The sequence below is a fragment of the Myotis lucifugus genome, unplaced genomic scaffold (assembly GCF_000147115.1).
Source record: "Myotis lucifugus unplaced genomic scaffold, Myoluc2.0 scaffold_41, whole genome shotgun sequence".
In the NCBI taxonomy this organism is placed as follows: domain Eukaryota; kingdom Metazoa; phylum Chordata; class Mammalia; order Chiroptera; family Vespertilionidae; genus Myotis; species Myotis lucifugus.
Genome location: NW_005871089.1, coordinates 5,443,717 through 5,453,405, shown reverse-complemented (window position 1 = coordinate 5,453,405; position 9,689 = coordinate 5,443,717).

Here is a 9,689-nt window from a genome sequence, read left to right as displayed (position 1 = left end):
AGGCACACTCCTCTCACCCAGCAGCTCCCACAGGAAAGGCTCATTTGTATGTTTTGATGTCCGTATTCCCTGAGGTTAAGACCCTTTTTCTTTCCATATTGCCCCATGGCCTAGATTACCATGAAGGCATATTTAGACTCAGTGTCGAAGTCAACATTCTTTCCCTGGGATAATTCTAAGGCCCTGGTGAGATCTATGAGTTCAGCCTTTTGTGCCAAGGTTAGTCATCAGAGTGATACTTTTTGACCAGCAAAATAGGGATGTTATAGGGAGACTGGCATGGCTGAATTAATCCTGATTTTAAGAATTTCTGCAATACCGGTTGAATTCCCTTTAAAGTTTCCTTTTTAAGGAGGTATTGTTTCTTCTGTGGGATATATGCCCCTTCTTTAGGTTAATTTTTATTGTTTGGATGTTAACCACCCTACCCAGGGTTCCATCAGCCCAAACAGCTCAATCAACCTGTTTGTAGGTCTCAGGTGGGAAGAGTTCACCTCCGGGCTCTTCAGAGCAAGTCAGGAGCACCTGGAGCTGGAGAGCATGTTCCGGCGGGGCTCCTGAGCATAGCTGCTGCTTCTCAGGGTAAGAGGTTATTTGTGAATGTCATTTACAAAGTATATCTCAGGCCAACAATGGAATGGGGCAGTCTGGAAAAAGATGAACTATGGCTTATTAGTAGATTGGGGCCCATAACAAAGACATAGGGGTGAGTGGTGCAAATCAGGCTATTGTCAGTAAGATTATTAGTAAAAGTTATACTATATTGACCAAAGGAGTTCTGGTAGTTACTGTGCCACAATTTCAAAGGCTGAAAACATGGCTCAATCTGCATAAAATTTCCTAAACTGGCAAGCCTACTACTTGAGGTCGTGGGGAACTTATTCCTTCCACAGTCCAAACCTTAGGCATGTCTGCATGACCGATGTAATTAGCATTAGACGTACTGTGTACCAGAATGTCAATGTGGTTGGCTTGCAAATGACCATGGGGCCTTCAATTTATGAAGGGTCCCGGGTTCGATTCGGGTCAGGGGCGTGTGCCTGGGTTGCGGGCACATCCCCAGTAGGAGATGTGCAGGAGGCGGCTGATCGATGTTTCTCTCTCATCGATGTTTCTAGCTCTCTGTCTCTCTCCCTTCCTCTCTGTAAAAAATCAATAAAATATATTTAAAAAAAGAAGCATAACAGAGATAGTGAATTCCTTAGCTGAGAAACAATTCCCTCGAACTTGGAATTCCCAAGTGAGCTCCAATGACATACTGCGCAGTTACTTTCGTTTTCTTCCTCTTTGTTTTCAAGGGTTCCACCACATTTCGTTGCATTCCTGGCCTCCTCACATGGGGCACCAGCTGCCAGGGCTGACTAGCAGACCCTGAGCGATGGACGAACAGATTGTTCTGACAACACGTTTCTGTGAAAGAGAGGGCTAAGGGACTATTTTACTTTAGAAGTAAAAAGCAGTCCTGTTCATCTGCCTTCTTAGGCTTTTATTGTCACAACGGCTTGAACTAAAATTAATCTCTAGATACAATCAGCAGGGTAAGTATCCTCAAGAAAGTATATGTTTCTACAAGCTCGGGTTTTTAAAGACTAAACATAGAGATTCTAGCACCAGCACTCTGGGGGATCAGACTTGTTCGAAAAGTCAAGGTAGGGGCTGCCACCTTTGGTAAGGTCTCCTCAGAGGCCCCCAACCTTTTGGAGATTCCTCCTTACAGACATTCCAACCAAGTCCCATGCTTCCCCACATTCCTTAGTTTCCTTTGCCTTAGGAGATGTATCTGTAAACATATTGATAGGACAGATGTCTGAGGTTTTTCTGCCTATTGTTTTTTCTAGAACTTTTATGGTTTCACATCATACATTAAAATCTTTTATCCATTTTGAGTTTATTCTTGTGTATGGTGTGAGTTGGTGGTCTAGTTTCATTTTTTTTGCATATATCTGTCCAATTTTCCCAACACCATTTATTGAAGAGACTGTCTCTGCTCCAGTATATACTCTTGCCTCCTTTGTCAAATATTAATTGAGCATAGTGGCATGGGCCAATTTCTGGGTTCTCTGTTCTGTTCCATTATCTATATGCCTGTTCTTGTGCCAATACCAGCTGTTTTGAGTATAGTGGCTTTGTAGTATAACTTGATATCTGGTATTGTGATCCCTCCAACTTTGTCCTTCTTTCTCAAGATTGCTGCAGCTGTTTGTTTTGTTTTGTTTTGTTTTTGTTTTTGTTGTGGTTCCACATAAATTTTTGGAGTGTTTGTTCTAGGTCTGTGAAATATGCCATTGGTATTTTTATGGGGATTGCATTGAATCTATAGATTGCTTTGGGCAGTATGGACATTTTAATAATGTTGATTCTACCAATCCATGAACATGGTATATTCTTCCACTTGTTTATATCTTCTTCTATCTCAGTGGTTCTCAACCTTCCTAATGCTGCAACCCTTTAATACAGTTCCTCATGTTGTGGTGACCCCCAATTTCATTGTTACAAATTGAACATAATTAAAGCATAGTGATGAATCACAAAAACAATATGTAATTATATATGTATTTTCTGATGGTCTTAGGAGACCCCTGTTCTATCTCTTTCTTCAACGTCCTGTATTTTTCAGAGTACAGGTCTTTTTACCTCCTTGGTTAAGTTTATTCCTAAGTATCTTAATTTTTTTGTTGCAATGATAAATGGGATTTTTCAGTTTCTCTTTTTGAGAGTTCCCTATTGATGTATAAAAATGCTATGGAGCCCTGATCAGTTTGGCTCAGTGGATAGAGCGTCAGCCTGCGGACTGAAGGGTCCCAGGTTCGATTCCGGTCAAGGGCATGTGACTTGGTTGCGGGCACATCCCCAGTGGGGGGTGTGCAGGAGGCAGCTGATCGATGTTTCTCTCTCATTGATGTTTCTGACTCTCTGTCCCTCTTCCTTCCTCTCTGTAAAAAATCAATAAAATATATTTTAAAAAATGCTATGGATTTTTGGGTGTTAAATTTGTATCCTGATACATTGCCAAATTCATTTATTAAATATAGTAGTTTTTTTGACGGAGTCTTTAGGATTTTCTATGTACAGTATCATGTCATCTGAGAATAATAAGAGTTTTACTTCCTCCTTTCCAATTTGGATGCATTTTATTTCTTCTTCTTGTCTGATCACCATAGCCAGGACTTCCAGAACTATGTTGAACAAGAGTAGTGAAAGTGGGCATCCCTTTCTTGTTCCTGTTCTTAGAGGAAATGGTTTTAGTTTTTGCCCATTGAGTATGATATTGGTTGTAGGTTTATCATATATGGCCTTTATTATGTTGAGGTATGTTCCCTCTATTCCCACTTTGCTGAGGGTTTTATCAAGAAAGGGTGTTGGATTTTGTTGAATATTTTTTCTGCATTGATTGATATGATCATGTGATTTTTTTCTTGCAATCTGTTATGTGCAGTATCACATTGATTGATTTGAAAATATTGTACCATCCTGTATTTCTGGAATAAATACCACTTGGTCATGATGTGTGATCTGTTTAGTGTATTGCTGGATCTGGTTTGCTAAAAATTTGTTGATCAGTGAAATTGGCCTGTAGTTCTCTTTCTTTGTCGTGTTTTTATCTGGTTTTGGAATTAGGGTGATGCTGGCCTTATAGAAAGAGTTTGGAAGTATTCCTTTCTCTTGAATTTTTTCAATAGTTTGAGGAATAGAGGTGTTAGTTCTTCTTTGAATATTTGGTAAAACTCCCCTGTGAATCTATCTGGACCAGGGCTTTTGTTTGCTGGGAGGTTTTTATTTTTTATTTTTTTTATTACTGCTTCAATTTCATCAGTAGTTATTGGACTATTTGGTTTTTTTATTCTTCCTGATTGCATTTTGGAAGGTTGTATTTATCTAGGAATATGTCCATTTAGTCCAGGTTGTCCCATTTGTTGGAATAAAGTTATTCATCATATTTTATTACAATCCTTTGCATTTCTGTGGGATCAGTTGTTAACCTCTTTTGTTTCTGATTTTGTTTATTTGGGTCCTCTCTTTTTGTTTCCTGGTGAGCCTGGCTAGAGATTCATCAATCTTGTTTATCCTTTCTAAGAACCAGCTTTTGGTTTTATTGATCTTTTTTTTTTGTGTTTTTTTTTTTTTTTGGTCTCTATGTCATGTATTTCCACTTTGATTTTTAGTATTTCCTTCCTTCTACTTGTTCTGGGCTTTTCTTGTTCTCTTTCTAATTCTGTAAGTTGTAGTGTTAGATAACTTATTTCCAGTTTTTCTTTTTATTTTGAGGTAGACCTCTCAGGACTGCTTTCACTGTGTCCCATAGGTTTTTTGATTGTTGTGTGCTCATTTTCATTTGTTTCCAGAATGTTTTTTATTTCGTTTTTTTAAAAAATACATATTTAAAAATTTTTTTAAATTGATTTCAGAGAAGAAGGGAGAGGGAGAGAGAGATAGAAACACCAATGATGAAAGAGAATCATTGATTAGCTGCCTCTTGCATGCCCCCCACTGGGGATCGAGCTCACAACCTGGGCATGTGCCCTTGACTGGAATGGAACCTGGTACCCTTCAGTCCTCAGGCTGACACTCTATCCACTGAGCCAAACCAGCTAGGGCTATTTCTTCTTTGATCTCTTTGGTAACCCATTCATTGTTCAGTAGCATGCTATTTAGCCTCCATGTATTTGATTTATGAGAGTTTTTATTCTAGCTGATTTCTAATTTCATGCCATTGTGGTCTGAGAAAATGCTTGATATTATTTCAATCTTCTTGACTTTGTAGAGACTTAGCTTGTGTCCTAGCATGTGGTCTATCTTTGAAAATGTCCCATGTGCACTTGAGAAGAATGTATATTCCATAGCTTTAGGGTGGAATGTTCTGAAGGTATCAATTAGTTCCATCTGTTCTAGAGTGTCATTTAGGATTGCTGTTTTCTTATTGATTTTTTGTCTAGAAGATTTATCCAGTGATGTCAGTGGGGTATTAAAGTCCCCTGCTATGATTGCATTGCTGTCGGTCTCTCCCTTGGTATCCTCCAGAAGTTTTTGTTATATATTTAGACTAGAGGCCCAATGCACAGATTTATGCAGGGAGGGGGGGGGGACCCTCAGAAGTCTGGGCTTGGCTGGGTTTTCTACTTAGGGTCTCACAGGGCTGAAGTCAATGTGTCCACTGGGCTGGGCTTTTTTCTGGAAGCTCTGGGGAAGAACCTGCTTCTAAACTTACTCAGGTTATTGGCAGAATCCAGTTCCTTGTGGCAATGGGTCTGAGGTCCTGTTTCCTTGCTGTAAGCTGGGGACTGCTCTCTGTTCCTAGAAGCTGCCTGGACTCCTTCTTATGCAGCCTCCTATATCTTTAAAGCAGCAACAGGAGAGTAATGGTGGTATGAGAGATCCCCTTGGCCTCTCCAACTGAAACTTTAACAAGTTGATCAACAAAGGATAACTCAACAAAGGATTCCTTGCTTAACATAGAAGCATACCTGAGAGACCCGTGCACTGAAGCACCTAAATGTGACAACCAGGAATAAAAGGGGAGGTGAGAAAGGAGGCGAGACCATGGACACAGCCCTGCAGTTGGGAGCTGGCAACCAGCTTGGCCGAAGAGCGGAGGAAGCCAGTGGTAGAAGACGCTTCCTTCGGCCAGGAGGAACAGAGTCCCGGTGGGTTTTCCGTCAGGATGAGTGGTGCGAATAGTGGCTGACCCAGCAGAGACTCCTGGGCAAGAACACAGCATAGGGGTTCTGCCAAGGCTGTCCACTTTCAGGTGGTGGTGTTTCAGACAAATAAACCAGGCCACAGAGCCCTGCTGTCCCTTGGACTCCCAAAACTCACCTCCAGTTGCCACTGGTGTGGGGTCAAGTAGCACATTATCTGTAACCCGAGAGCTATTGCAGTAGAATCGCTATTTCCCTCTGTGATTGATCCCTAGGTAGGGGACCCCGTGGAGGTCCAGTGTTACCATTATGGTAAGAGCAAAACAAATCCTACCCCCAAGCAGTGCTGCTGTACTGAGGAAAGAGGTGGAGGTCAGCTCTGGGAGGTCACAGAGGTAAAAATCTTGTGATTCAGCACCACCTACTGGAAAGTAGTAGAAAAATCTCTTCAGAGAAAGCTGCTAGAGAAAGGTCCAGAATACAATAGATGCTTAGACAGAGGAGACTAGCAAATACCATGAATAGCCACAGTAATGAGGAAACTCAGAAAGAAAATGAAAAATCTCCAGAAAGCAAGCTGGAACACATGGAAATGTGTGATATAAATAACAGTTCTGAAATACTCAACTAGATGTGAGAAAATACAGACAGACAATTCAATGCACTCGAGTGCTTTACCAAAGTGAGTACTTTACCAAAGAGATTGAAACTTTACAAAAGAACCAATCAGAAATCCTGGAAATGAAGGATGCAATTAAAGAGATTAGAAGTGAACTACTGAATATAGAAAACAGAGCTGACTAGATGGAGAAAAGGATTAGTGACATCAAAAATAGAAATCTAGAAATGATGCAAAGAGAAGAGAGAGACCTGAACATAAAAAAAAAAAGAAAAAAAAAGCTCTACAAGAACTATCTGAGGGGCTGCAAAGGGCCAGTGTCCCTGAGCTCTATTGATTCAGCAACAAGGTTGTTAATCTTTCCATGATAATAGGCAATTCTCAGATAAGGAGAATGGATCACATTCCAGGTTAACTCCTTTGCCCCCAGGTGCACAAGTCTCAGCCAGGTTAGAATATGCTTTCTCTAATAAGTACAGAACAATCACAGTTAATAGAGCATGATTAATATTTCTGCCCGTAACACTCCCAGGGCCAGACTGAAAATAAAAATAAATTGGGGAACATTCACCTGGAATTACTATCTGAGGTCCAGCTAAGGAGGAGAGTTATATCAAGGAAGGACAGAAAACACCTGGAGAATGATAGAAAGGGCAAGAATGAGGAGGGATCTTTTGGCTACAGGAGGGTTATTTCCGAGAAGATCAAGGTCTAGAACCCAGGCTGGGCTCCACATCTGGGATCACCAGAGTCGAGACCAGTGGCCCATATAAAATCCAGCCATGAAAGGCATCAGGGTTTCTGGCTGCCCAGAAAATTGGAGCCTGTAGACCGGAGCTGGTCAGAGAGTCATGGGTTCGATTCCAGGTCATGAACACGTACCTCAGTTGCAGACTCAATCCCCAGCCCTTAGTAGAGGCAAGTGTGGAAGGCAACCAATCCATGCATCTCTTTCACATAGGTGTTTCTCTCCCCCTCACTCCCTCTCTTTCACCCTCTCTAAAAAAACCAATGGGAAAAAAAATATCCTAGAGTGAGGATTAAAAAACCCCCACAAAACCAAGAAAAATGTCTAACTATCTAACATGACAATTTAAAGAATTAGAAAGAGAACAACAAGAAAAGTCCTGAGTAAGTAGAAAGAAGGAAAGAATAAAAATCAGAATGGAGAGTAAATGACACAGAGACTTAAAAAAATACAAAAGATTAATGAAATTAAGAGCTGGTTTTTTGAAAAGGTAAATGACATTGATGAACCTTTAGCCAGACTAGAAACAGAGAAAGGACCCAAATAAATAAAATCAGAAACAAAAGAGGTGAAGTGAAGTAACAACTGACATCACAGAAATACAAAGGATTATAAGAAAACTAGAGGCCCGGTGCACAAAAATTTGTGCACTCGGGGGGGAGGGGGGGTTCCCTCAGCCCGGCCTGTGCCCTCTCGCAGTCTGGGACCCCTCAGGGGATGACCACCTGTTGGCTTAGGCCCACTCCCCAGGGGATTGGGCCTAAGATGGCAATCAGACATCCCTCTGGCAGCCCGGCAGCCCTCGGGGGATGTCCACTTGCCAGCGGGGAGCAGGCCTAAACTGCAGTCGGACATCCTTAGTGCTGCTGAGGAGGCAGGAGAGGCTCCCACCACCACCGCTGTACTGGCAGCCATCAGCCTGGCTTGTGGCTGAGCAGAGCTCCTCCCATGTGAGAGCACCCTGACCACCAGAGGGCAGCTCCTGCATTGAGCGTCTGCCCCCTGGTGGTCAGTGTGTGTCATAGTGACCAGTCATTCCCAGTCATTCTGCTGTTAGGGTCAGTTTGCATATTACCCTTTTATTATATAGGATAGAGGCCTGGTGCACGGGTGGGGGCCGGCTGGTTTGCCCTGAAGGGTGTCCCGGATCAGGGTGGGGGTCCCGCTTGGGTGCCTGGCCAGCCTGGATGACGGGCTGATGGCTGTTTGCAGCTGGCCACACCCCCTTCAGGGTGGGGGTCCCCGCTGGGGTGCCTGGCCAGTCTGGGTGAGGGGCTGAGGGCCGTTTTCAGGCTGGCGGGTGACTGAAGCTCCCAACCTCTCATTTTTTTCTTTTTCTTTTTTATTCTGGGATTTATTTACCTTCTATGGCTGTCACTGGAACTGACAGCCAGCTTTAGCTCTGAGGCTCAGCTCCAGCTCTGAGGCCTTGGCTGCTGAAAGCAGGTCTGGGTTTGTTTGGCTTCTATAATTGAAACACTATTGCAACTCCAGCTCTGACGGCTGAAAGCAGGTTTCTGGGGATTGTTTAGCTTCTATAATTGCAACATTGTTTCTTGGAGTGTGTTATGCCCAGATTTCAGGATCCCCAAGAAACCACACCAGGGAGCCAGCCGTGTCCGATGCAAAAGCATAAGAGTCTTTATTCAAGCCCGGGCTTGGCTCCCCTACCCTCCTTACTGACGCAGCAGCAAGTGGCAGAGAGAGAGCTAGCCCTGTGGGAAGAGGGGTTTTATAGGGGGTTGGAGTAAGGGGAGGAGAAAGGACTCTGGGCCCTGGCGCAAGTCGGTGTCTTGTTACACAGGATGTGGTCATATCTATGGCGTGCACTTCCCTTGATTGTCATTGGTTAGTTTAAAGAAGTCCTGGGTGTGGCTAGCAGAGGCTTGGGCTTCCGGGAAGAAGCCTTGCCGAGCACATGGCTGCCCCAAAATGGAGGATCCAGGGTAAGATGGAGGGCGTAGCCCTTACCCTGGGGCAAGATGGAGGGCGTAGTCCTCGCCCTTTCAGAGTGCAGCTCAGAGGCCGGCAGCGGCAGGCGGGGAACCTTGGCTTCCTCCATCACTGGAGCAAGCAAGCCTCCTGTTTGCTTTAGCTGCCTGGCTGCCGGCCGCCATCTTGGTTGGAAGTTAATTTGCATATCGTCCTGATTAGCCAAAGGGAAGGGTAGTGAAGTTACGGTTAATTACCACGTTTCTCTATTATTAGATAGGATACTATGAACAACTATATGCCAACAAGCTGTACAAAATGGACAAATTCTTAGAAAAATACAACCTTCCAATACTGAATCAAGAAGAAAACCTGAATAGGCTGATAACAACTGGTGGAATTGAAGCAGTAATAAAAAAAAAACTCTCAGCAAACAAAAGCCCTGGACTGGATGGATTCACAGGGGAGTTTTAACAAATATTCAAAGAAATAACACCTATCCTCTTCAAACTATTTCAAAAAATCCAAGAGCAAGGGGTACTTCTAAGCTCTTTCCAAGAGGCCAGCATTATTTTAATTCTAAAACCAGATAAAGATACTACAAAGAGGAAGAGACAAAATGGCGGCGGTATAGACGGACGTGTCCCGTGCCTTGTCCTGGAGCAGATAGGGTAAGCAGCTGAAACGAGTAACATCCAGCCCGAATTGGCAGAGGAGATTCAGCTGGGAGACAGTCTGCAGCTGGGAAAGGCAG